The sequence below is a fragment of the Cervus elaphus genome, chromosome 24 (genome assembly GCF_910594005.1).
Source record: "Cervus elaphus chromosome 24, mCerEla1.1, whole genome shotgun sequence".
Lineage (NCBI taxonomy): Eukaryota > Metazoa > Chordata > Mammalia > Artiodactyla > Cervidae > Cervus > Cervus elaphus.
The window spans coordinates 788,016-812,973 of record NC_057838.1 but is presented as its reverse complement, the minus strand read 5'-3'; positions in this window follow the sequence as shown (position 1 = coordinate 812,973).

Here is a 24,958-nt window from a genome sequence, read left to right as displayed (position 1 = left end):
TTCCTGTGGCACGTGGAAAGGGACCCTTGGTCTCCCGCCTCAGCTGGAGAGGCGTCCCAATTGCCCTGCCAAGCCTCGAGGAGAATCCCGAATTGTCCCTCGCAACTAGGCAGGAGTCCTGCCGTCGCTGAACAAACACGTGGGTGGAAGGGCCATCCCCGTCGTAACTCGAGAATATACCCCAGGTTCCCGCCGCAACTCGAGAAAAACCATGAGACTTCCCCCTCGCCGCGAGATGAGGCCCGATTCCCCTGCACTGCGTGCAGAGCAATTCCGTGTTGCACATCACACATGAAAGGAGCCTTGATTTCCTTGATGGCACTCTAGAGAAACCCCAAGAACACTGTTTCAAGGCGAGAGGGATCCTAAGGTCACTGTAGCAACACGAAAGAGCTCCGTGGACCAAAAATCAACTCGAGATGAGGGGTTAGTCCCTGGCTTCGACTCCAGAGCAATACCACCTTACCACAAGCACCTCAAGAGGAGGCTTCTCTCAGCTCTAGGTATGTGAGAGGGACCCTGAGTTTGCGGCCTCAAGTGGAATGGACACCGCGATGCCCTGACTCGAAATAAGGCCGGATATCCCTGCAGTGACTTGAATGCAGGCTCGTCTTGCATCTCCCAAGACGAAAGGATGTCTGAATCCCCTGTGGAGACCACAGAGAAAGACCTAGTTCCCCACCTCATCGCGACCGGAGGCCTCACATCCTTTGAAAACTCCATAGGTACGCGGAAATCAGTGCCTCCAAGGGGACGATGCCTAACTCATCGTGAAACTTGATAGGAGTCCCAGGATTCCTGTGGCACGTGGAAAGGGAACCTTCGTCTCCCGCCTCAGCCGGAGAGGCGTCCCAATTGCCCTGCCAAGCCTCGAGGAGAATCCCGAGTTTTCCCTCGCAACTAGGCAGGAGTCCTGACGTCGCTGAACAAACACGTGGGTGGAAGGGCCATCCCAGTCGTAACTCGAGAATATACCACAGGTCCCCGCCGCAACTCGAGAAAAACCATGAGACTTCCCCCTCGCCGCGAGATCAGGACCGATTCCGCTGCACTGCGTGCAGAGCAATTCCGTGTTGCACATCACACATGAAAGGAGCCTTTATTTCCTTGATGGCACTCCAGAGAAACCCCAAGAACACTGTTTCAAGGCTAGAGCGATCCTGAGGTCACTGTAGCAACACGAAAGAGCTCCGTGGACCAAAAATCAACTCGAGATGAGAGGTTAGTCCCTGGCTTCGATTCCAGAGGAATACCACCTTACCATAAGCACCTCAAGAGGAGGCTTCTCTCACCTCTAGGTATGTGACAGGGACCCTGAGTTTGCGGCCTCGAGTGGAATGGACACCGCGATGCCCTGACTCGAAATAAGGCCGGATATCCCTGCAGTGACTTGAATGCAGGCTCGTCTTGCATCTCCCAAGGCGAAAGGATGTCTGAATCCCCTGTGGAGACCACAGAGAAAGACCTAGTTCCCCAGCTCATCGCGACCGGAGGCCTCACATCCTTTGAAAACTCCAGAGGTACGCGTAGATCAGTGCCTCCAAAGGAGACGATGCCTGACTCCTCGTGAAACTTGATAGGAGTCCCAGGATTCCTGTGGCACGTGGAAAGGGACCCTTGGTCTCCCACCTCAGCTGGAGAGGCGTCCCAATTGCCCTGCTAAGCCTCGAGGAGAATCCCGATTTGTCCCTCGCAACTAGGCAGGAGTCCTGTCCTCGCTGAAGAAACACGTGGGTGGAAGGGCCATCCCCGTCGTAACTCGAGAATATACCCCAGGTTCCCGCCGCAACTCGAGAAAAACCATGATACTTCCCACTCGCCGCGAGATGAGGCCCGATTTCTCTGCACTGCGTGCCGAGCAATCCCGTGTTGCACATCACACATGAAAGGAGCCTTGATTTCCTTGGTGGCACTCCAGAGAAACCCCAAGATCACTGTTTCAAGGCTAGAGGGATCCTGAGGTCACAGTAGCAACACGAAAGAGCTCCATGGACCGAAAATCAACTCGAGATGAGAGGTTAGTCCCTGGCTTCGACTCCAGAGGAATACCACTTTACCACAAGTACCTCAAGAGGAGGCTTCTCTCAGCTGTAGGTATGTGAGAGGGACCCTGAGTTTGCGGCCTCAAGTGGAATGGACACCGCGATGCCCTGGCTCGAAATAAGGCTGGATATCCCTGGAGTGACTTGAATGCAGGCTCGTCTTGCATCTCCCAAGACGAAAGGATGTCTGAATCCCCTGTGGAGACCACAGAGAAAGACCTAGTTCCCCACCTCATGGCGACCGGAGGCCTCACATCCTTTGAAAACTCCAGAGGTACGCGGAGATCAGTGCCTCCAAAGGAGACGATGCCTGACTCCTCGTGAAACTTGATAGGAGTCCCAGGATTCCTGTGCACGTGGAAAGGGACACTTGGTCTCCCGCCTCAGCTGGAGAGGCGTCCCAATTGCCCTGCCAAGCCTCGAGGAGAATCCCGAGTTGTCCCTCGCAACTTGGCAGGAGTCCTGCGGTCGGTGAACAAACACGTGGTTGGAAGGGCCATCCCCGTCGTAACTCGAGAATATACCCCAGGTTCCCGCCGCAACTCGAGAAAAACCATGAGACTTCCCCCTCGCCGCGAGATGAGGCCCGATTCCCCTGCACTGCGTGCAGAGCAATTCCGTGATGCACAACACACATGAAAGGAGCCTTGATTTCCTTGCTGGCACTCCAGAGAAACCCCAAGAACACTGTTTCAAGGCTAGAGGGATCCTGAGGTCACTGTAGCAACAAGAACGAGCTCCGTGGACCAAAAATCAACTCGAGATGAGAGGTTAGTCTCTGGCTTCGATTCCAGAGGAATACCACCTTACCATAAGCACCTCAAGAGGAGGCTTCTCTCACCTCTAGGTATGTGAGAGGGACCCTGAGTTTGCGGCCTCCAGTGGAATGGACACCGCAAGGCCCTGACTCGAAATAAGGCCGGATATCCCTGCACTGACTTGAATGCAGGCGCGTCTTGCATCTCCCAAGACGAAAGGATGTCTGAATCCCCTGTGGAGACCACAGAGAAAGACCTAGTTCCCCACCTCATCGCGACCGGAGGCCTCACATCCTTTGAAAACTCCAGAGGTACGCGGAGATCAGTGCCTCCAAAGGAGACGATGCCTGACTCCTCGTGAAACTTGATAGGAGTCCCAGGATTCCTGTGGCACGTGGAAAGGGACCCTTGGTCTCCCGCCTCAGCTGGAGAGGCGTCCCAATTGCCCTGCCAAGCCTCGAGGAGAATCCCGAGTTGTCCCTCGCAACTAGGCAGGAGTCCTGACGTCGCTGAACAAACACGTGTGTGGAAGGGCCATCCCCGTGGTAACTCGAGAATATACCGCAGGTTCCCACTGCAACTCGAGAAAAACCATGAGACTTCCCCCTCGCCGCGAGATGAGGCCCGATTCCCCTGCACTGCGTGCAGAGCAATTCCTTGTTGCACATCACACATGAAAGGGGCCTTGATTTCCTTGATGGCACTCCAGAGAAACCCCAAGAACACTGTTTCAAGTCTAGAGGGATCCTGAGGTCACTGTAGCAACACGAAAGAGCTCCGTGGACCAAGAATCAACTCGAGATGAGAGGTTAGTCCCTGGCTTCGACTCCAGAGGAATACCACCTTACCACAAGCACCCCAAGAGGAGGCTTCTCTCAGCTCTAGGTATGTGAGAGGGACCCTGAGTTTGCGGCCTCAAGTGGAATGGACACCGCGATGTCCTGACGCGAAATAAGGCCGGATATCCCTGCAGTGACTTGAATGCAGGCTCGTCTTGCATCTCCCGAGACGAAAGGATGTCTGAATCCCCTGTGGAGACCACAGAGAAAGACCTAGTTCCCCACCTCATCGCGACCGGAGGCCTCACATCCTTTGAAAACTCCAGAGGTACGCGGAGATCAGTGCCTCCAAAGGAGACGATGCCTGACTCCTCGTGAAACTTGATAGGAGTCCCAGGATTCCTGTGGCACGTGGAAAGGGACCCTTGGTCTCCCGCCTCAGCTGGAGAGGCGTCCCAATTGCCCTGCCAAGCCTCGAGGAGAATCCCGAGTTGTCCCTCGAAACTAGGCAGGAGTCCTGACGTCGCTGAACAAACACATGGGTGAAAGGGCCATCCCCGTCCTAACTCGAGAATATACCCCAGGTTCCCACCGCAAGTCGAGAAAAACCATGAGACTTCCCCCTCGCCGCGAGATGAGGCCCGATTCCCCTGAACTGCGTGCAGAGCAATTCCGTGTTGCACATCACACATGAAAGGAGCCTTGATTTCCTTTGTGGCCCTCCAGAGAAACCCCAAGAACACTGTTTCAAGGCTAGAGGGAAACTGAGGTCACTGTAGCAACACGAAAGAGTTCCATGGACCAAAAATCAACTCGAGATGAGAGGTTAGTCCCTGGCTTCGACTCCAGAGGAATACCACCTTACCACAAGCACCTCAAGAGGAGGCTTCTCTCAGCTCTAGGTATGTGAGAGGGACCCTGAGTTTGCGGCCTCAAGTGGAATGGACACCGCGATGCCCTGACTCGAAATAAGGCCGGATATCCCTGCAGTGACTTGAATGCAGGCTCGTCTTGCATCTCCCAAGACGAAAGGATGTCTGAATCCCCTGTGGAGACCACAGAGAAAGACCTAGTTCCCCACCTCATCACTACCGGAGGCCTCACATCCTTTGAAAACTCCAGAGGTACGCGGAGATCAGTGCCTCCAAAGAAGACGATTCCTGACTCCTCGTGAAACTTAATAGGAGTCCCAGGATTCCTGTGGCACGTGGAAAGGGAACCTTGGTCTCCCGCCTCAGCTGGAGAGGCGTCCCAATTGCCCTGCCAAGCCTCGAGGAGAATCCCGAGTTGTCCCTCGAAACTAGGCAGGAGTCCTGACGTCGCTGAACAAACACGTGGGTGGAAGGGCCATCCCCGTCGTAACTCGAGAATATAGCCCAGGTTCCCGCCGCAATTCGAGAAAAACCATGAGACTTCCCCCTCGCCGCGAGATCAGGCCCGGTTCCCCTGCACTGCAGGCAGAGCAATTCCGTGTTGCACATCACACATGAAAGGAGCCTTGATCTCCTTGATGGCACTCCAGAGAAACCCCAAGAACACTGTTTAAAGGCTAGAGGGATCCTGAGGTCACTGTAGCAACAGAAAAGAGCTCCATGGACCAAGAATCAACTCGAGATGAGAGGTTAGTCCCTGGCTTCGACTCCAGAGGAATACCACCTTACCACAAGCACCTCAAGAGGAGGCTTCTCTCAGCTCTAGGTATGTGAGAGGGACCCTGAGTTTGCGGCCTCAAGTGGAATGGACACTGCGATGCCCTGACGCGAAATAAGGCCGGATATCCCTGCAGTGACTTGAATGCAGGCTCGTCTTGCATCTCCCGAGACGAAAGGATGTCTGAATCCCCTGTGGAGACCACAGAGAAAGACCTAGTTCCCCACCTCATCGCGACCGGAGGCCTCACATACTTTGAAAACTCCAGAGGTACGCGGAGATCAGTGCCTCCAAAGGAGACGATGCCTGACTCCTCGTGAAACTTGATAGGAGTCCCAGGATTCCTGTGGCACATGGAAAGGGACCCTTGGTCTCCCGCCTCAGCTGGAGAGGCGTCCCAAATGGCCTGCCAAGCCTCGAGGAGAATCCTGAGTTGTCCCTCCCAACTAGGCAGGAGTCCTCACGTCCCTGAAGAAACACGTGTTTGGAAGGGCCATCCCAGTCGTAACTCGAGAATATACCCCAGGTTTCGGCTGCAACTCGAGAAAAACCATGAGAGTTCCCCCTCGCCGGGAGATGAGGCCCGATTCCCCTGCACTCCATGCAGAGCAATTCCGTGTTGCACATCACACATGAAAGGAGCCTTGATTTAATTGGTGGCACTCCAGAGAAACCCCAAGAACACTGTTTCAAGGCTAGAGGGATCCTGAGGTCACTGTAGCAACATGAAAGAGCTCCGTGGACCACAAATAAACTCGAGATGAGAGGTTAGTCCCTGGCTTCGACTCCAGAGGAATACCACCTTACCACAAGCACCTCAAGAGGAGGCTTCTCTCAGCTCTAGGTATGTGCGAGGGACCCTGAGTTTGCGGCCTCAAGTGGAATGGACACCGCGATGCCCTGACGCAAAATAAGGCCGGATATCCCTGCAGTGACTTGAATGCAGGCTCGTCTTGCATCTCCCAAGACGAAAGGATATCTGAATCCCCTGTGGAGACCACAGAGAAAGACCTAGTTCCCCACCTCATCGCGACCGGAGGCCTCACATCCTTTGAAAACTTCAGAGGTACGCGGAGATCAGTGCCTCCAAAGGAGACGATGCCTGACTCTTCGTGAAACTTGATAGGAGTCCCAGGATTCCTGTGGCACGTGGAAAGGGACCCTTGGTCTCCCGCCTCAGCTGGAGAGGCGTCCCAATTGCCCTGCCAAGCCTCGAGGAGAATCCCGAGTTGTCCCTCGCAACTAGGCAGGAGTCCTGCCGTCGATGAACAAACACGTGGCTGGAAGGGCCATCCCCGTCTTAACTCGAGAATATACTGCAGGTTCCCGCCGCAACTCGAGAAAAACCATGAGACTTCCCCCTCGCCGCGAGATGAGGCCCGATTCCCCTGCACTGCGTGCAGAGCAATTCGGTGTTGCAAATCACACCTGAAAGGAGCCTTGATTTCCTTGATGGCACTCCAGAGAAACCCCAAGAACACTGTTTCAAGGCTAGAGGGATCCTGAGGTCACTGTAGCAACAGGAATGAGCTCCGTGGACCAACAATCAACTCGAGATGAGAGGTTAGTCCCTGGCTTCGACTCTGGAGGAATACTACCTTACCACAAGCACCTCAAGAGGAGGCTTCTCTCAGCTCTAGGTATGTGAGAGGGACCCTGAGTTTGCGGCCTCAAGTGGAATGGACACCGCGATGCCCTGACGCAAAATAAGGCCGGATATCCCTGCAGTGACTTGAATGCAGGCTCGTCTTTCATCTCCCAAGACGAAAGGATGTCTGAATCCCCTGTGGAGACCACAGAGAAAGACCTAGTTCCCCACCTCATCGCGACCGGATGCCTCACATCCTTTGAAAACTCCAGAGGTACGCGGAGATCAGTGCCTCCACAGGAGACTATGCCTGACTCCTCGTGAAACTTGATAGGAGTCCAGGATTCCTGTGGCACGTGGAAAGGGACCCTTGGTCTCCCGCCTCAGCTGGAGAGGCGTCCCAATTGCCCTGCCAAGCCTCGAGGAGAATCCCGAGTTGTCCCTCGCAACTAGGCAGGAGTCCTGCCGTCGCTGAACAAACACGTGTGTGGAAGGGCCATCCCCGTCGTAACTCGAGAATATACCCCAGGTTCCCGCCGCAACTCGAGAAAAACCATGAGACTTCCCCCTCGAAGCAAAATGAGGCCCGATTCCCCTGCACTGCGTGCAGAGCAATTCCGTGTTGCACATCACACATGAAAGGAGCCTTGATTTCCTTGATGGCACTCCAGAGAAACCCCAAGAACACTGTTTCAAGGCTAGAGGGATCCTGAGGTCACTGTAGCAACACGAAAGAAACCCGGGGGCCAAAATCAACTTGAGATGAGAGGATAGTCCCTGACTTCGACTCCAGAGGAATACCACCTTACCACAAGCACCTCAAGAGGAGGCTTCTCTCAGCTTTAGTTATGTGAGAGGGACCCTGATTTTGCGGCCTCAAGTGGAATGGACACCGCGATGCCCTGACTCGAAATAAGGCGAGATATCTCTGCAGTGACTTGAATGCCGGCTCGTCTTGCATCTCACAAGATGAAAGGATGTTTGAATCCCCTGTGGAGACCACAGAGAAAGACCTAGTTCCCCACCTCATCGCGACCGGAGGCCTCACATGCTTTGAAAACTCCAGAGGTACGCGGAGATCAGTTCCTCCAAAAGGGACGATGCCTGCCTCCTCGTGAAACTTGATAGGAGTCCCAGGATTGCTCTGGAACGTGGAAAGGGACCCTTGGTCTCCCGGCTCAGCTGGAGAGGCGTCCCAATTGCCATGCCAAGCCTCGAGGAGAATCCCGAGTTGTTCCTCGCAAGTAGGCAGGAGTCCTGCCGTCGCTGAACAAACAGGTGTGTGAAAGGGCCATCCCCGTCGTAACTCGAGAATATACCCCAGGTTCCCGCCGCAACTCGAGAAAAACCATGAGACTTCCCCCTCGCCGCGAGATGAGGCCCGATTCCCCTGCACTGCATGCAGAGCAATTCCGTGTTGCACATCACACATGAAAGGAGCCTTAATTTCCTTGATGGCACTCCAGAGAAACCCCAAGAACACTCTTTCAAGGCTAGAGGGATCCTGAGGTCACTGTAGCAACACGAAAGAGCTCCGTGGACCAAAAATCAACTCGAGATGAGAGGTTAGTCCCTGGCTTCGACTCCAGAGGAATACCACCTTACCACAAGCACCTCAAGAGGAGGCTTCTCTCAGCTCTAGGTATGTGAGAGGGACCCTGAGTTTGCGGCCTCAAGTGGAATGGACACCGTGATGCCCTGACTCGAAATAAGGCCGGATATCCCTGCAGTGACTTGAATGCAGGCTCGTCTTGCATCTCCCAAGACGAAAGGATGTCTGAATCCCCTGTGGAGACCACAGAGAAAGACCTAGTTCCCCACCTCATCGCGACCGGAGGCCTCACATCCTTTGAAAACTTCAGAGGTACGCGGAGATCAGTGCCTCCAAAGGAGACGATGCCTGACTCCTCGTGAAACTTGATAGGAGTCCCAGGATTACTGTGCACGTGGAAAGGGACCCTTGGTCTCCCGCCTCAGCTGGAGAGGCGTCCCAATTGCCCTGCCAAGCCTCGAGAAGAATCCCGAGTTGTCCCTCGCAACTAGGCAGGAGTCCTGCCGTCGCTGAAAAAACACGTGGGTGGAAGGGCCATCCCCGTCGTAACTCGAGAATATATCCCAGGTTCCCGCCGCAACTCGAGAAAAACCATGAGACTTCCCCCTCGCCAAGAGATGAGGCCCGATTCCCCTGCACTGCGTGCAGAGCAATTCCGTGTTGCACATCACACATGAAAGGAGCCTTAATTTCCTTGATGGCACTCCAGAGAAACCCCAAGAACACTGTTTCAAGGCTAGAGGGATCCTGAGGTCACTGTAGCAACACGAAAGAGCTCCGTGGACCAAAAATCAACTCGAGATGAGAGGTTAGTCCCTGGCTTCGACTCCAGAGGAATACCACCTTACCACAAGCACCTCAAGAGGAGGCTTCTCTCAGCTCTAGGTATGTGAGAGGGACCCTGAGTTTGCGGCCTCAAGTGGAAAGGACACCGCGATGCCCTGACTCAAAATAAGGCCGGATATCCCTGCAGAGACTTGAATGCAGGCTCGTCTTGCATCTCCCAAGACGAAAGGATGTCTGAATCCCCTGTGGAGACCACAGAGAAAGACCTAGTTCCCCAACCTCATCGCGACCGGAGGCCTCACATCCTTTGAAAACTTCAGAGGTACGCGGAGATCAGTGCCTCCAAAGGAGACGATGCCTGACTCTTCGTGAAACTTGATAGGAGTCCCAGGATTACTGTGCACGTGGAAAGGGACCCTTGGTCTCCCGCCTCAGCTGGAGAGGCGTCCCAATTGCCCTGCCAAGCCTCGAGGAGAATCCCGAGTTGTCCCTCGCAACTAGGCAGGAGTCCTGCCGTCGCTGAACAAACACGTGGCTGGAAGGGCCATCCCCGTCGTAACTCGAGAATATACTGCAGGTTCCCGCCGCAACTCGAGAAAAACCATGAGACTTCCCCCTCGCCGCGAGATGAGGCCCGATTCCCCTGCACTGCGTGCAGAGCAATTCGGTGTTGCACATCACACCTGAAAGGAGCCTTGATTTCCTTGATGGCACTCCAGAGAAACCCCACGAACACTGTTTCAAGGCTAGCGGGATCCTGAGGTCACTGTAGCAACAGGAATGAGCTCCGTGGACCAACAATCAACTCGAGATGAGAGGTTAGTCCCTGGCTTCGACTCTGGAGGAATACTACCTTACCACAAGCACCTCAAGAGGAGGCTTCTCTCAGCTCTAGGTATGTGAGAGGGACCCTGAGTTTGCGGCCTCAAGTGGAATGGACACCGCGATGCCCTGACGCAAATAAGGCCGGATATCCCTGCAGTGACTTGAATGCAGGCTCGTCTTTCATCTCCCAAGACGAAAGGATGTCTGAATCCCCTGTGGAGACCACAGAGAAAGACCTAGTTCCCCACCTCATCGCGACCGGAGGCCTCACATCCTTTGAAAACTCCAGAGGTACGCGGAGATCAGTGCCTCCACAGGAGACTATGCCTGACTCCTCGTGAAACTTGATAGGAGTCCCAGGATTCCTGTGGCACGTGGAAAGGGACCCTTGGTCTCCCGCCTCAGCTGGAGAGGCGTCCCAATTGCCCTGCCAAGCCTCGAGGAGAATCCCGAGTTGTCCCTCGCAACTAGGCAGGAGTCCTGCCGTCGCTGAACAAACACGTGTGTGGAAGGGCCATCCCCGTCGTAACTCGAGAATATACCCCAGGTTCCCGCCGCAACTCGAGAAAAACCATGAGACTTCCCCCTCGAAGCAAAATGAGGCCCGATTCCCCTGCACTGCGTGCAGAGCAATTCCGTGTTGCCCATCACACATGAAAGGAGCCTTGATTTCCTTGAAAGGCACTCCAGAGAAACCCCAAGAACACTGTTTCAAGGCTAGAGGGATCCTGAGGTCACTGTAGCAACATGAAAGAACCCCGGGGGCCAAAATCAACTTGAGATGAGAGGATAGTCCCTGACTTCGACTCCAGAGGAATACCACCTTACCACAAGCACCTCAAGAGGAGGCTTCTCTCAGCTTTAGGTATGTGAGAGGGACCCTGATTTTGCGGCCTCAAGTGGAATGGACACCGCGATGCCCTGACTCAAAATAAGGCGAGATATCTCTGCAGTGACTTGAATGCCGGCTCGTCTTGCATCTCACAAGATGAAAGGATGTTTGAATCCCCTGTGGAGACCACAGAGAAAGACCTAGTTCCTCACCTCATCGCGACCGGAGGCCTCACATGCTTTGAAAACTCCAGAGGTACACGGAAATCAGTTCCTCCAAAAGGGACGATGCCTGCCTCCTCGTGAAACTTGATAGGAGTCCCAGGATTGCTCTGGAACGTGGAAAGGGACCCTTGGTCTCCCGGCTCAGCTGGAGAGGCGTCCCAATTGCCATGCCAAGCCTCGAGGAGAATCCCGAGTTGTCCCTCGCAACTAGGCAGGAGTCCTGACGTCGCTGAACAAACACGTGTGTGGAAGGGCCATCCCCGTCATAAGTCTAGAATATACCTCAGGTTCCCATCGCAACTCGAGAAAAACCATGAGACTTCCCCCTCGCTGCAAAATGAGCCCCGATACCCGGCACTGCGAGCAGAGCAATTCCGTGTTGCACATCACACATGAAAGGAGCCTTGATTTCCGTGATGGCACTCCAGAGAAACCCCTAGAACACTCTTTCAAGGCTAGAAGGATCCTGAGGTCACTGTAGCAACACGAAAGAGCTCCGTGGACCAAGAATCAAGTCGAGATGAGAGGTTAGTCCCTGGCTTCGACTCCAGAGGAATACCACCTTACCACAAGCACCTCATGAGGAGGCTTCTCTCAGCTCTAGGTATGTGAGAGGGACCCTGATTTTGCGGCCTCAAGTGGAATGGACAACGCGATGCCCTGACGCGAAATTAGGCTGGATATCCTTGCAATTACTTGAATGCAGGCTCGTCTTGCATCTCCCAAGATGAAAGGATGTCTGAATCCCCTGTAGAGACCACAGAGAAAGACCTAGTTCCCCAACTCATCGCGACCGGAGGCCTCACATCCTTTGAAAACTCTAGAGGTACACGGAGATCAGTGCCTGCAAAGGAGACGATGCCTGACTCCTCGTGAAACTTGATAGGAGTCCCAGGATTCCTGTGGCACGTGGAAAGGGAATCTTGGTCTCCCGCCTCAGCTGGAGAGGCGTCCCAATTGCCCTGCCAAGCCTCGAGGAGAATCCCGAGTTGTCCCTCGCAAATAGGCAGGAGTCCTGACATCGCTGAAGAAACACGTGGGTGGAAGGGCCATCTCTGTCATAACTGGAGAATATACCCCAGGATCCCGCCGCAACTCGAGAAAAACCATGAGACTTCCCCCTCGCCGCGAGATGAGGCCTGATTCCCCTGCACTGCATGCAGAGCAATTCCGTGTTGCACATCACACATGAAAGGAGCCTTGATTTCCTTGATGGCACTCCAGAGAAACCCCAAGAACACTGTTTCAAGGCTAGAGGATCCTGAGGTCACTGAAGCAACACGAAAGAGCTCCGTGGACCAAAAATCAACTCGAGATGAGATGTTAGTCCCTGGCTTCGACTCCAGAGGAATACCACCTTACCGCAAGCATCTCAAGAGGAGGCTTCTCTCAGCTATAGGTATGTGAGAGGGACCCTGAGTTTGCGGCCTCAAGTGGAATGGACACCGCAATGCCCTGAGTCGAAATAAGGCCGGATATCCCTGCAGTGACTTGAATGCAGGCTCGTCTTGCATCTCCCAAGATGAAAGGATGTCTGAATCCCCTGTGGAGACCACAGAGAAAGACCTAGTTCCCCACCTCATCGCGACCGGAGGCCTCACATCCTTTGAAAACTCCAGGGGTACGCGGAGATCAGTGCCTCCAAAGGAGACGATGCCTGACTCCTCGTGAAACTTGATAGGAGTCCCAGGATTCCTGTGGCACGTGGAAAGGGACCCTTGGTCTCCGGCCTCAGCTGGAGAGGCGTCCCAATTGCCCTGCCAAGCCTCGAGGAGAATCCCGAGTTGTCCCTCGCAACTAGGCAGGAGTCCTGCCGTTGCTGAACAAACACGTGTGTGGAAGGGCCATCCCCGTCGTAACTCGAGAATATACCCCAGGTTCCCGCCGCAACTCGAGAAAAACCATGAGACTTCCCCCTCGCCGCGAGATGAGGCCCGATTCCCCTGCACTGCGTGCAGAGCAATTCCGTGTTGCACATCACACATGAAAGGAGCCTTGATTTCCTTGATGGCACTCCAGAGAAACCCCAAGAACACTGTTTCAAGGCTAGAGGGATCCTGAGGTCACAGTAGCAACACGAAAGAGCTCCGTGGACCGAAAATCAACTCGAGATGAGAGGTTAGTCCCTGGCTTCGACTCCAGAGGAATACCACCTTACCACAAGTACCTCAAGAGGAGGCTTCTCTCAACTCTAGGTATGTGAGAGGGACCCTGAGTTTGCGGCCTCAAGTGGAATGGACACGGCGATGCCCTGACTCGAAATAAGGCCGGATATCCCTGCAGTGACTTGAATGCAGGCTCGTCTTGCATCTCCCAAGACGAAAGGATGTCTGAATCCCCAGTGGAGACCACAGAGAAAGAACTAGTTCCCCACCTCATGGCCACCGGAGGCCTCACATCCTTTGAAAACTCCAGAGGTACGCGGAAATCCGTGCCTCCAAAGGAGACGATGCCTGACTCCTCGTGAAACTTGATAGGAGTCCCAGGATTCCTGTGGACATGGAAAGGGACCCTTGGTCTCCCGCCTCAACTGGAGAGGCGTCCAAATTGCCCTGCCAAGCCTCGAGGAGAATCCCGTGTTGTCCCTCGCAACTAGGAAGGAGTCCTGACGTCGCTGAACAAACACGTGGTTGGAAGGGATATCCCCGTCGTAACTCGAGAATATACCCCAGGTTCCCGCCGCAACTCGAGAAAAACCATGAGACTTCCCCCTCGCCACGAGATGAGGCCCGATTCCCCTGCACTGCGTGCAGAGCAATTCCGTGTTGCACAACACACATGAAAGGAGCCTTGATTTCCTTGGTGGCACTCCAGAGAAACCCCAAGAACACTGTTTCAAGGCTAGAGGGATCCTGAGGTCACTGTAGCAACAAGAACGAGCTCCGTGGACCACAAATCAACTCGAGATGAGAGGTTAGTCCCTGGCTTCGACTCCAGAGGAATACCACCTTACCACAAGCACCTCAAGAGGAGGCTTCTCTCAGCTCTAGCTATGTGACAGGGACCCTGAGTTTGCGGCCTCAAGTGGAATGGACACCGCGATGCCCTGACTCGAAATAAGGCTGGATAGCCCTGCAGTGACTTGAATGCAGGCTCGTCTTGCATCTCCCAAGACGAAAGGATGTCTGAATCCCCTGTGGAGACCACAGAGAAAGACCTAGTTCCCCACCTCATAACGACCGGAGGCTTCACATCCTTTGAAAATTCCAGAGGTACGCGGAGATCAGTGCCTCCAAAGGAGACGATGCCTGACTCCTCGTGAAACTTGATAGGAGTCCCAGGATTCCTGTGGCACGTGGAAAGGGACCCTTGGTCTCCCGCCTCAGCAGGAGAGGCGTCCCAATTGCCTTGCCAAGCCTCGAGGAGAATCCCGAGTTGTCCCTCGCAACTAGGCAGGAGTCCTGCTGTTGCTGAACAAACACGTGGGTGGAAGGGCCATCCCCGTCGTAACTCGAGAATATACCCCAGGTTCCCGCCGCAACTCGAGAAAAACCATGAGACTTCCCCCTCGCCGCGAGATGAGGCCCGATTCCCCTGCACTGCGTGCAGAGCAATTCCGTGTTGCACATCACACATGAAAGGAGCCTTGATTTCCTTGATGGCACTCCAGAGAAACCCCAAGAACATTGTTTCAAGGCTAGAGGGATCCTGAGGTCACTGTAGTAACACGAAAGAGCTCCGTGGACCACAAATCAACTCGAGATGAGAGGTTAGTCCCTGGCTTCGACTCCAGAGGAATACCACCTTACCACAAGCACCTCAAGAGGAGGCTTCTCTCAGCTCTAGGTATGTGAGAGGGACCCTGAGTTTGCGGCCTCAAGTGGAATGGACACCGAGATGCCCTGACTCGAAATAAGGCCGGATATCCCTGCAGTGACTTGAATGCAGGCTCGTCTTGCATCTCCCAAGACTAAAGGATGTCTGAATCCCCAGTGGAGACCACAGAGAAAGACCTAGTTCCCCACCTCATCGCGACCGGAGGCCTCACATCCTTTGAAAACTCCAGAGGTACGCGGAGATCAGTGCCTCCAAAGGAGACGATGCCTGACTCCTCGTGAAACTTGATAGGAGTCCCAGGATTCCTGTGGCACGTGGAAAGGGACACTTGGTCTCCCGCCTCAGCTGGAGAGGCGTCCCAATTGCCCTCCCAAGCCTCGAGGAGAATCCCGAGTTGTCCCTCGCAACTAGGCAGGAGTCCTGACGTCGCTGAACAAACACGTGTGTGGAGGGCCATCCCCGTCATACCTCGAGAATATACCCCAGGTTCCCGCCGCAACTCGAGAAAAACCAGGAGACTTCCCCCTCGCCACCAGATGAGGCCCGATTCCCCTGCACTGCGTGCAGAGCAATTCCGTGTTGCACATCACACATGAAAGGAGCCTTGATTTCCTTGATGGCACTCCAGAGAAACCCCAAGAACACTGTTTCAAGGCTAGAGGGATCCTGAGGTCACAGTAGCAACACGAAAGAGCTCCATGGACCAAAAATCAACTCGAGATGAGAGGTTAGTCCCTGGCTTCGACTCCAGAGGAATACCACCTTACCACAAGCACCTCAAGAGGAGGCTTCTCTCAGCTCTAGGTATGTGAGAGGGACCCTGAGTTAGCGGCCTCAAGTGGAATGGACACCGCGATTCCCTGACTCGAAATAAGGCCGGATTTCCCTGCAGTGACTTGAATGCAGGCTCGTCTTGCATCTCCCAAGACGAAAGGATGTCTGAATCCCCTGTGGAGACCACAGAGAAAGACCTAGTTCCCCACCTCATCGCGAACGGAGGCCTCACATACGTTGAAAACTCCAGAGGTGCGCGGAGATCAGTGCCTCCAAACTAGACGATGCCTGACTCCTCATGAAACTTGATAGGAGTCCCAGGATTCCTGTGGCACGTGGAAAGGGACCCTTGGTCTCCCGCCTCAGCTGGAGAGGCATCCCAATTGCCCTGCCAAGCCTCGAGGAGAATCCCGAGTTGTCCCTCGCAACTAGGCAGAAGTCCTGACGTCGCTGAACAAACACGTGTGTGGAAGGGCCATCTCAGTTGTAACTCGAGAATATACCCCAGGTTCCCAACGCAACTCGAGAAAAACCATGAGACTTCCCCCTCGAAGCAAAATGAGGCCCGATTCCCCTGCACTGCGTGCAGAGCAATTCCGTGTTGCACATCACACATGAAAGGAGCCTTGATTTCCTTGATGGCACTCTAGAGAAACCCCAAGAACACTGTTTCAAGGCGAGAGGGATCCTAAGGTCACTGTAGCAACACAAAAGAGCTCCGTGGGCCAAAAATCAACTCGAGATGAGAGGTTAGTCCCTGGCTTCGACTCCAGAAGAACACCACCTTACCAAAAGTACCTCAAGAGGAGGCTTCTCTCAGCTCTAGGTATGTGAGAGGGACCCTGAGTTTCCGGCCTCAAGTGGAATGGACACCGCGATGCCTTGACTCGAAATAAGGCCGGATATCCCTGCAGTGACTTGAATGCAGGCTCGTCTTGCATCTCCCAAGATGAAAGGATGTCTGAATCCCCTGTGGAGACCACAGAGAAAGACCTAGTTCCCTACCTCATCACGACCGGATGCCTCACATCCTTTGAAAACTCCAGAGGTACTCGGAGATCAGTGCCTCCAAAGGAGACGATGCCTGACTCCTCGTGAAACTTGATAGGAGTCCCAGGATTCCTGTGGCATGTGGAAAGGGACACTTGGTCTCCCGCCTCAGCTGGAGAGGCGTCCCAATTGCCCTGCCAAGCCTGGAGGAGAATCCCGAGTTGGCCCTGGCAACTAGGCAGGAATCCTGACGTGGCTAAACAAACACGTGGGTGGAAGGGCCATCCCCGTCGTAACTCGAGAATATACCCCAGCTTCCCGCCGCAACTCGAGAAAAATCATGAGACTTCCCCCTCGCCGCGAGATGAGGCCTGATTCCCCTGCACTGCGTGCAGAGCAATTCCGTGTTGCACTTCACACATGAAAGGAGCCTTGATTTCCTTGATGGCACTCCAGAGAAACCCGAAGAACACTGTTTCAAGGCTAGAGGGATCCTGAGGTCACTGTAGCAACACGAAAGAGCTCCGGGGACCAAATATCAACTCGAGATGAGGGGTTAGTCCCTGGCTTCGACTCCAGAGCAATACCACCTTACCACAAGCACCTCAAGAGGAGGCTTCTCTCAGCTCTAGGTATGTGAGAGGGACCCTGAGTTTGCGGCCTCAAGTGGAATGGACACCGCGATGCCCTGACTCGAAATAAGGCCGGATATCCCTGCAGTGACTTGAATGCAGGCCCGTCTTGCATCTCTCAAGACGAAAGGATGTCTGAATCCCCTGTGGAGACCACAGAGAAAGACATAGTTTCCCACCTCATCGCGACCGGAGGCCTCACATCCTTTGAAAACTCCAGAGGTACGCAGAGATCCGCGCCTCCAAAGGAGACGATGCCTGACTCCTCGTGAAACTTAATAGGAGTCCCAGGATTCCTGTGGCACGAGGAAAGGGACACTTGGTCTCACGCCTCAACTGTAGAGGCATCCCAATTGCCCTGCCAAGCCTCGAGGAGAATCCCGAGTTGTCCCTCGCAACTAGGCAGAAGTTCTGACGTCGCTGAACAAACACGTGTGTGGAAGGGCCATCCCCGTCGTAACTCGAGAATATACCCCAGGTTCCAGCCCCAACTCGCGAAAAACCATGAGACTTCCCCCTCGCCGCGAGATCAGGCCCGATTCCGATGCACTGCGTGCAGAGCAATTCCGTGTTGCACATCACACATGAAAGGAGCCTTGATTTCTTTGATGGCACTCCAGAGAAACCCCAAAAACACTGTTTCAAGGCTAGAGGGATCCTGAGGCCACTGTAGCAACACAAAAGAGCTCCGTGGGCCAAAAATCAACTCGAGATGAGAGGTTCGTCCCTGGCTTCGACTCCAGAAGAACACCAACTTACCACAAGTACCTCAAGAGGAGGCTTCTCTCAGCTCTAGGTATGTGAGAGGGAACCTGAGTTAGCGGCCTCATGTGGAATGGACACCGCGATGCCCTGACTCGAAATAAGGCCGGATATCCCTGTAGTGACTTGAATGCAGGCTCGTCTTGCATCTCCCAAGACGAAAGGATGTCTGAATCCCCTGTGGAGACCACAGAGAAAGACCTAGTTCCCCACCTCATCGCGACCGGAGGCCTGACATCCTTTGAAAACTCCATAGGTACGCGGAGATCAGTGCCTCCAAGGGGACGATGCCTAACTCATCGTGAAACTTGATAGGAGTCCCAGGATTCCTGTGGCACGTGGAAAGGGACCCTTGGTCTCCCGCCTCAGCCGGAGAGGCGTCCCAATTGCCCTGCCAAGCCTCGAGGAGAATCCCGAGTTTTCCCTTGCAACTAGGCAGGAGTCCTGACGTCGCTGAACAAACACATGGGTGGAAGGGCCATCCCCGTCGTAACTCGAGAATATAACCCAGGTTCTCGCCGCAATTCGAGAAAACCCATGAGACTTCCCAATCGCCGCGAGATGAGGCCCGATTCCCCTGCACTGTGTGCAGAGCAATTCAGTGTTGCACATCACACATGAAAGGAGCCTTGATTTCCTTGATGGCACTCCAGAGAAACCCCAAGAACACTGTTTCAAGGCTAGAGGGATCCTGAGGTCACTGTAGCAACACAAAAGAGCTCCGTGGACAAAAATCAACTCGAGATGAGAGGTTAGTCCCTGGCTTCGACTCCAGAGGAATACCACGTTACCACAAGCACCTCAAGAGGAGGCTTCTCTCAGCTCTACGTATGTGAGAGGGACCCTGAGTTTGCGGCCTCAAGTGGAATGGACACCGCGATGCCCTGACGCGAAATAAGGCCGGATATCCCTGCAGTGACTTGAATGCAGGCTCGTCTTGCATCTCCCAAGACGAAAGGATGTCTGAATCCCCTGTGGAGACCACAGAGAAAGACCTAGTTCCCCACCTCATCGCGACCGGAGGCCTCACATCCTTTGAAAACTCCAGAGGTACGCAGAGATCCGCGCCTCCAAAGGAGACGATGCCTGACTCCTCGTGAAACTTGATAGGAGTCCCAGGATTCCTGTGGCACGTGGAAAGGGACCCTTGGTCTCCCGCCTCAGCTGGAGAGGCATCCCAATTGCCCTGCCAAGCCTCGAGGAGAATCCCGAGTTGTCCCTCGCAACTAGGTAGAAGTTCTGACGTCGCTGAACAAACACGTGTGTGGAAGGGCCATCCCCGTCGTAACTCGAGAATATACCCCAGGTTCCCGCCGCAACTCGCGAAAAACCATGAGACTTCCACCTCGCCACGAGATCAGGCCCGATTCCGATGCACTGCATGCAGAGCAATTCCGTGTTGCACATCACACAAGAAAGGAGCCTTGATTTCTTTGATGGCACTCCAGAGAAACCCCAAAAACACTGTTTCAAGGCTAGAGGGATCCTGAGGTCACTGTAGCAACACAAAAGAGCTCCGTGGGCCAAAAATCAACTCGAGATGAGAGGTTCGTCCCTGGCTTCGACTCCAGAAGAACACCAACTTACCACAAGTACCTCAAGAGGAGGCTTCTCTCAGTTCTAGGTATGTGAGAGGGAACCTGAGTTAGCGGCCTCAAGTGGAATGGACACCGCGATGCCCTGACTCGAAATAAGGCCGGATATCCCTGCAGTGACTTGAATGCAGGCTCGTCTTGCATCTCCCAAGACGAAAGGATGTCTGAATCCCCTGTGGAGACCACAGAGAAAGACCTAGCTCCCCACCTCATCACGACCGGAGGCCTCACATCGTTTGAAAACTCCAGAGGTACGCGGAGAACAGTGCCTCCAAAGGAGACGATGCCTGACTCCTCGTGAAACTTGATAGGAGTCCCAGGATTCCTGTGGCATGTGGAAAGGGACACTTGGTCTCCCGCCTCAGCTGAAGAGGCGTCCCAATTGCCCTGCCAAGCCTCGAGGAGAATCCCGAGTTGGCCCTGGCAACTAGGCAGGAATCCTGACGTGGCTAAACAAACATGTGGGTGGAAGGGCCATCCCCGTCTTATCTCGAGAATATACCCCAGGTTACCACCGCAACTCGAGAAAAACCATGAGACTTCCCCCTCGCCGCAAGATGAGGCCCGATTCCCCTGCACTGCGTGCAGAGCAATTCCGTGTTGCACATCACACATGAAAGGAGACTTGATTTCCTTGATGGCACTCCAGAGAAACCCGAAGAACACTGTTTCAAGGCTAGAGGGATCCTGAGGTCACTGTAGAAACACGAAAGAGCTCCGGGGACAAAAAATCAACTCGAGATGAGAGGTTAGTCCCTGGCTTCGACTCCAGAGGAATACCACCTTACCACAAGCACCTCAAGAGGAGGCTTCTCTCAGCTCTAGGTATGTGAGAGGGACCCTGAGTTTGCGGCCTCAAGTGGAATGGACACCGCGATGCCCTTACTCGAAATAAGGCCGGATATCCCTGCAGTGACTTGAATGCAGGCTCGTCTTGCATCTCCCAAGACAAAAGGATGTCTGAATCCCCTGTGGAGACCACAGAGAAAGACCTATTTCCCCACCTCATCGCGACCGGATGCCTCACATCCTTTGAAAACTCCAGAGGTACGCGAAGATCAGTGCCTCCAAAGGAGACGATGCCTGACTCCTCGTGAAACTTGATAGGAGTCCCAGGATTCCTGTGGCACGTGAAAAGGGACCCTTGGTCTCCGGCCTCAGCTGGAGAGGCGTCCCAATTGCCCTGCCAAGCCTCGAGGAGAATCCCGAGTTGTCCCTCGCAACTAGGCAGGAGTCCTGCCGTTGCTGAACAAACACGTGTGTGGAAGGGCCATCCCCGTCGTAACTCGAGAATATACCCCAGGTTCCCGCCGCAACTCGAGAAAAACCATGAGACTTCCCCCTCGCCGCGAGATGAGGCCCGATTCCCCTGCACTGCGTGCAGAGCAATTCCGTGTTGCACATCACACATGAAAGGAGCCTTGATTTCCTTGATGGCACTCCAGAGAAACCCCAAGAACACTGTTTCAAGGCTAGAGGGATCCTGAGGTCACAGTAGCAACACGAAAGAGCTCCGTGGACCGAAAATCAACTCGAGATGAGAGGTTAGTCCCTGGCTTCGACTCCAGAGGAATACCACCTTACCACAAGTACCTCAAGAGGAGGCTTCTCTCAACTCTAGGTATGTGAGAGGGACCCTGAGTTTGCGGCCTCAAGTGGAATGGACACGGCGATGCCCTGACTCGAAATAAGGCCGGATATCCCTGCAGTGACTTGAATGCAGGCTCGTCTTGCATCTCCCAAGACGAAAGGATGTCTGAATCCCCAGTGGAGACCACAGAGAAAGAACTAGTTCCCCACCTCATGGCCACCGGAGGCCTCACATCCTTTGAAAACTCCAGAGGTACGCGGAAATCCGTGCCTCCAAAGGAGACGATGCCTGACTCCTCGTGAAACTTGATAGGAGTCCCAGGATTCCTGTGGACATGGAAAGGGACCCTTGGTCTCCCGCCTCAACTGGAGAGGCGTCCAAATTGCCCTGCCAAGCCTCGAGGAGAATCCCGTGTTGTCCCTCGCAACTAGGAAGGAGTCCTGACGTCGCTGAACAAACACGTGGTTGGAAGGGATATCCCCGTCGTAACTCGAGAATATACCCCAGGTTCCCGCCGCAACTCGAGAAAAACCATGAGACTTCCCCCTCGCCACGAGATGAGGCCCGATTCCCCTGCACTGCGTGCAGAGCAATTCCGTGTTGCACAACACACATGAAAGGAGCCTTGATTTCCTTGGTGGCACTCCAGAGAAACCCCAAGAACACTGTTTCAAGGCTAGAGGGATCCTGAGGTCACTGTAGCAACAAGAACGAGCTCCGTGGACCACAAATCAACTCGAGATGAGAGGTTAGTCCCTGGCTTCGACTCCAGAGGAATACCACCTTACCACAAGCACCTCAAGAGGAGGCTTCTCTCAGCTCTAGCTATGTGACAGGGACCCTGAGTTTGCGGCCTCAAGTGGAATGGACACCGCGATGCCCTGACTCGAAATAAGGCTGGATAGCCCTGCAGTGACTTGAATGCAGGCTCGTCTTGCATCTCCCAAGACGAAAGGATGTCTGAATCCCCTGTGGAGACCACAGAGAAAGACCTAGTTCCCCACCTCATAACGACCGGAGGCTTCACATCCTTTGAAAATTCCAGAGGTACGCGGAGATCAGTGCCTCCAAAGGAGACGATGCCTGACTCCTCGTGAAACTTGATAGGAGTCCCAGGATTCCTGTGGCACGTGGAAAGGGACCCTTGGTCTCCCGCCTCAGCAGGAGAGGCGTCCCAATTGCCTTGCCAAGCCTCGAGGAGAATCCCGAGTTGTCCCTCGCAACTAGGCAGGAGTCCTGCTGTTGCTGAACAAACACGTGGGTGGAAGGGCCATCCCCGTCGTAACTCGAGAATATACCCCAGGTTCCCGCCGCAACTCGAGAAAAACCATGAGACTTCCCCCTCGCCGCGAGATGAGGCCCGATTCCCCTGCACTGCGTGCAGAGCAATTCCGTGTTGCACATCACACATGAAAGGAGCCTTGATTTCCTTGATGGCACTCCAGAGAAACCCCAAGAACATTGTTTCAAGGCTAGAGGGATCCTGAGGTCACTGTAGTAACACGAAAGAGCTCCGTGGACCACAAATCAACTCGAGATGAGAGGTTAGTCCCTGGCTTCGACTCCAGAGGAATACCACCTTACCACAAGCACCTCAAGAGGAGGCTTCTCTCAGCTCTAGGTATGTGAGAGGGACCCTGAGTTTGCGGCCTCAAGTGGAATGGACACCGAGATGCCCTGACTCGAAATAAGGCCGGATATCCCTGCAGTGACTTGAATGCAGGCTCGTCTTGCATCTCCCAAGACTAAAGGATGTCTGAATCCCCAGTGGAGACCACAGAGAAAGACCTAGTTCCCCACCTCATCGCGACCGGAGGCCTCACATACTTTGAAAACTCCAGAGGTACGCGGAGATCAGTGCCTCCAAAGGAGACGATGCCTGACTCCTCGTGAAACTTGATAGGAGTCCCAGGATTCCTGTGGCACGTGGAAAGGGACCCTTGGTCTCCCGCCTCAGCTGGAGAGGCATCCCAATTGCCCTGCCAAGCCTCGAGGAGAATCCCGAGTTGTCCCTCGCAACTAGGCAGAAGTCCTGACGTCGCTGAACAAACACGTGTGTGGAAGGGCCATCCCAGTTGTAACTCGAGAATATACCCCAGGTTCCCAACGCAACTCGAGAAAAACCATGAGACTTCCCCCTCGAAGCAAAATGAGGCCCGATTCCCCTGCACTGCGTGCAGAGCAATTCCGTGTTGCACATCACACATGAAAGGAGCCTTGATTTCCTTGATGGCACTCTAGAGAAACCCCAAGAACACTGTTTCAAGGCGAGAGGGATCCTAAGGTCACTGTAGCAACACAAAAGAGCTCCGTGGGCCAAAAATCAACTCGAGATGAGAGGTTAGTCCCTGGCTTCGACTCCAGAAGAACACCACCTTACCAAAAGTACCTCAAGAGGAGGCTTCTCTCAGCTCTAGGTATGTGAGAGGGACCCTGAGTTTCCGGCCTCAAGTGGAATGGACACCGCGATGCCTTGACTCGAAATAAGGCCGGATATCCCTGCAGTGACTTGAATGCAGGCTCGTCTTGCATCTCCCAAGATGAAAGGATGTCTGAATCCCCTGTGGAGACCACAGAGAAAGACCTAGTTCCCTACCTCATCACGACCGGATGCCTCACATCCTTTGAAAACTCCAGAGGTACTCGGAGATCAGTGCCTCCAAAGGAGACGATGCCTGACTCCTCGTGAAACTTGATAGGAGTCCCAGGATTCCTGTGGCATGTGGAAAGGGACACTTGGTCTCCCGCCTCAGCTGGAGAGGCGTCCCAATTGCCCTGCCAAGCCTGGAGGAGAATCCCGAGTTGGCCCTGGCAACTAGGCAGGAATCCTGACGTGGCTAAACAAACACGTGGGTGGAAGGGCCATCCCCGTCGTAACTCGAGAATATACCCCAGCTTCCCGCCGCAACTCGAGAAAAATCATGAGACTTCCCCCTCGCCGCGAGATGAGGCCTGATTCCCCTGCACTGCGTGCAGAGCAATTCCGTGTTGCACTTCACACATGAAAGGAGCCTTGATTTCCTTGATGGCACTCCAGAGAAACCCGAAGAACACTGTTTCAAGGCTAGAGGGATCCTGAGGTCACTGTAGCAACACGAAAGAGCTCCGGGGACCAAATATCAACTCGAGATGAGGGGTTAGTCCCTGGCTTCGACTCCAGAGCAATACCACCTTACCACAAGCACCTCAAGAGGAGGCTTCTCTCAGCTCTAGGTATGTGAGAGGGACCCTGAGTTTGCGGCCTCAAGTGGAATGGACACCGCGATGCCCTGACTCGAAATAAGGCCGGATATCCCTGCAGTGACTTGAATGCAGGCTCGTCTTGCATCTCTCAAGACGAAAGGATGTCTGAATCCCCTGTGGAGACCACAGAGAAAGACATAGTTTCCCACCTCATCGCGACCGGAGGCCTCACATCCTTTGAAAACTCCAGAGGTACGCAGAGATCCGCGCCTCCAAAGGAGACGATGCCTGACTCCTCGTGAAACTTAATAGGAGTCCCAGGATTCCTGTGGCACGAGGAAAGGGACACTTGGTCTCACGCCTCAACTGTAGAGGCATCCCAATTGCCCTGCCAAGCCTCGAGGAGAATCCCGAGTTGTCCCTCGCAACTAGGCAGAAGTTCTGACGTCGCTGAACAAACACGTGTGTGGAAGGGCCATTCCCGTCGTAACTCGAGAATATACCCCAGGTTCCAGCCCCAACTCGCGAAAAACCATGAGACTTCCCCCTCGCCGCGAGATCAGGCCCGATTCCGATGCACTGCGTGCAGAGCAATTCCGTGTTGCACATCACACATGA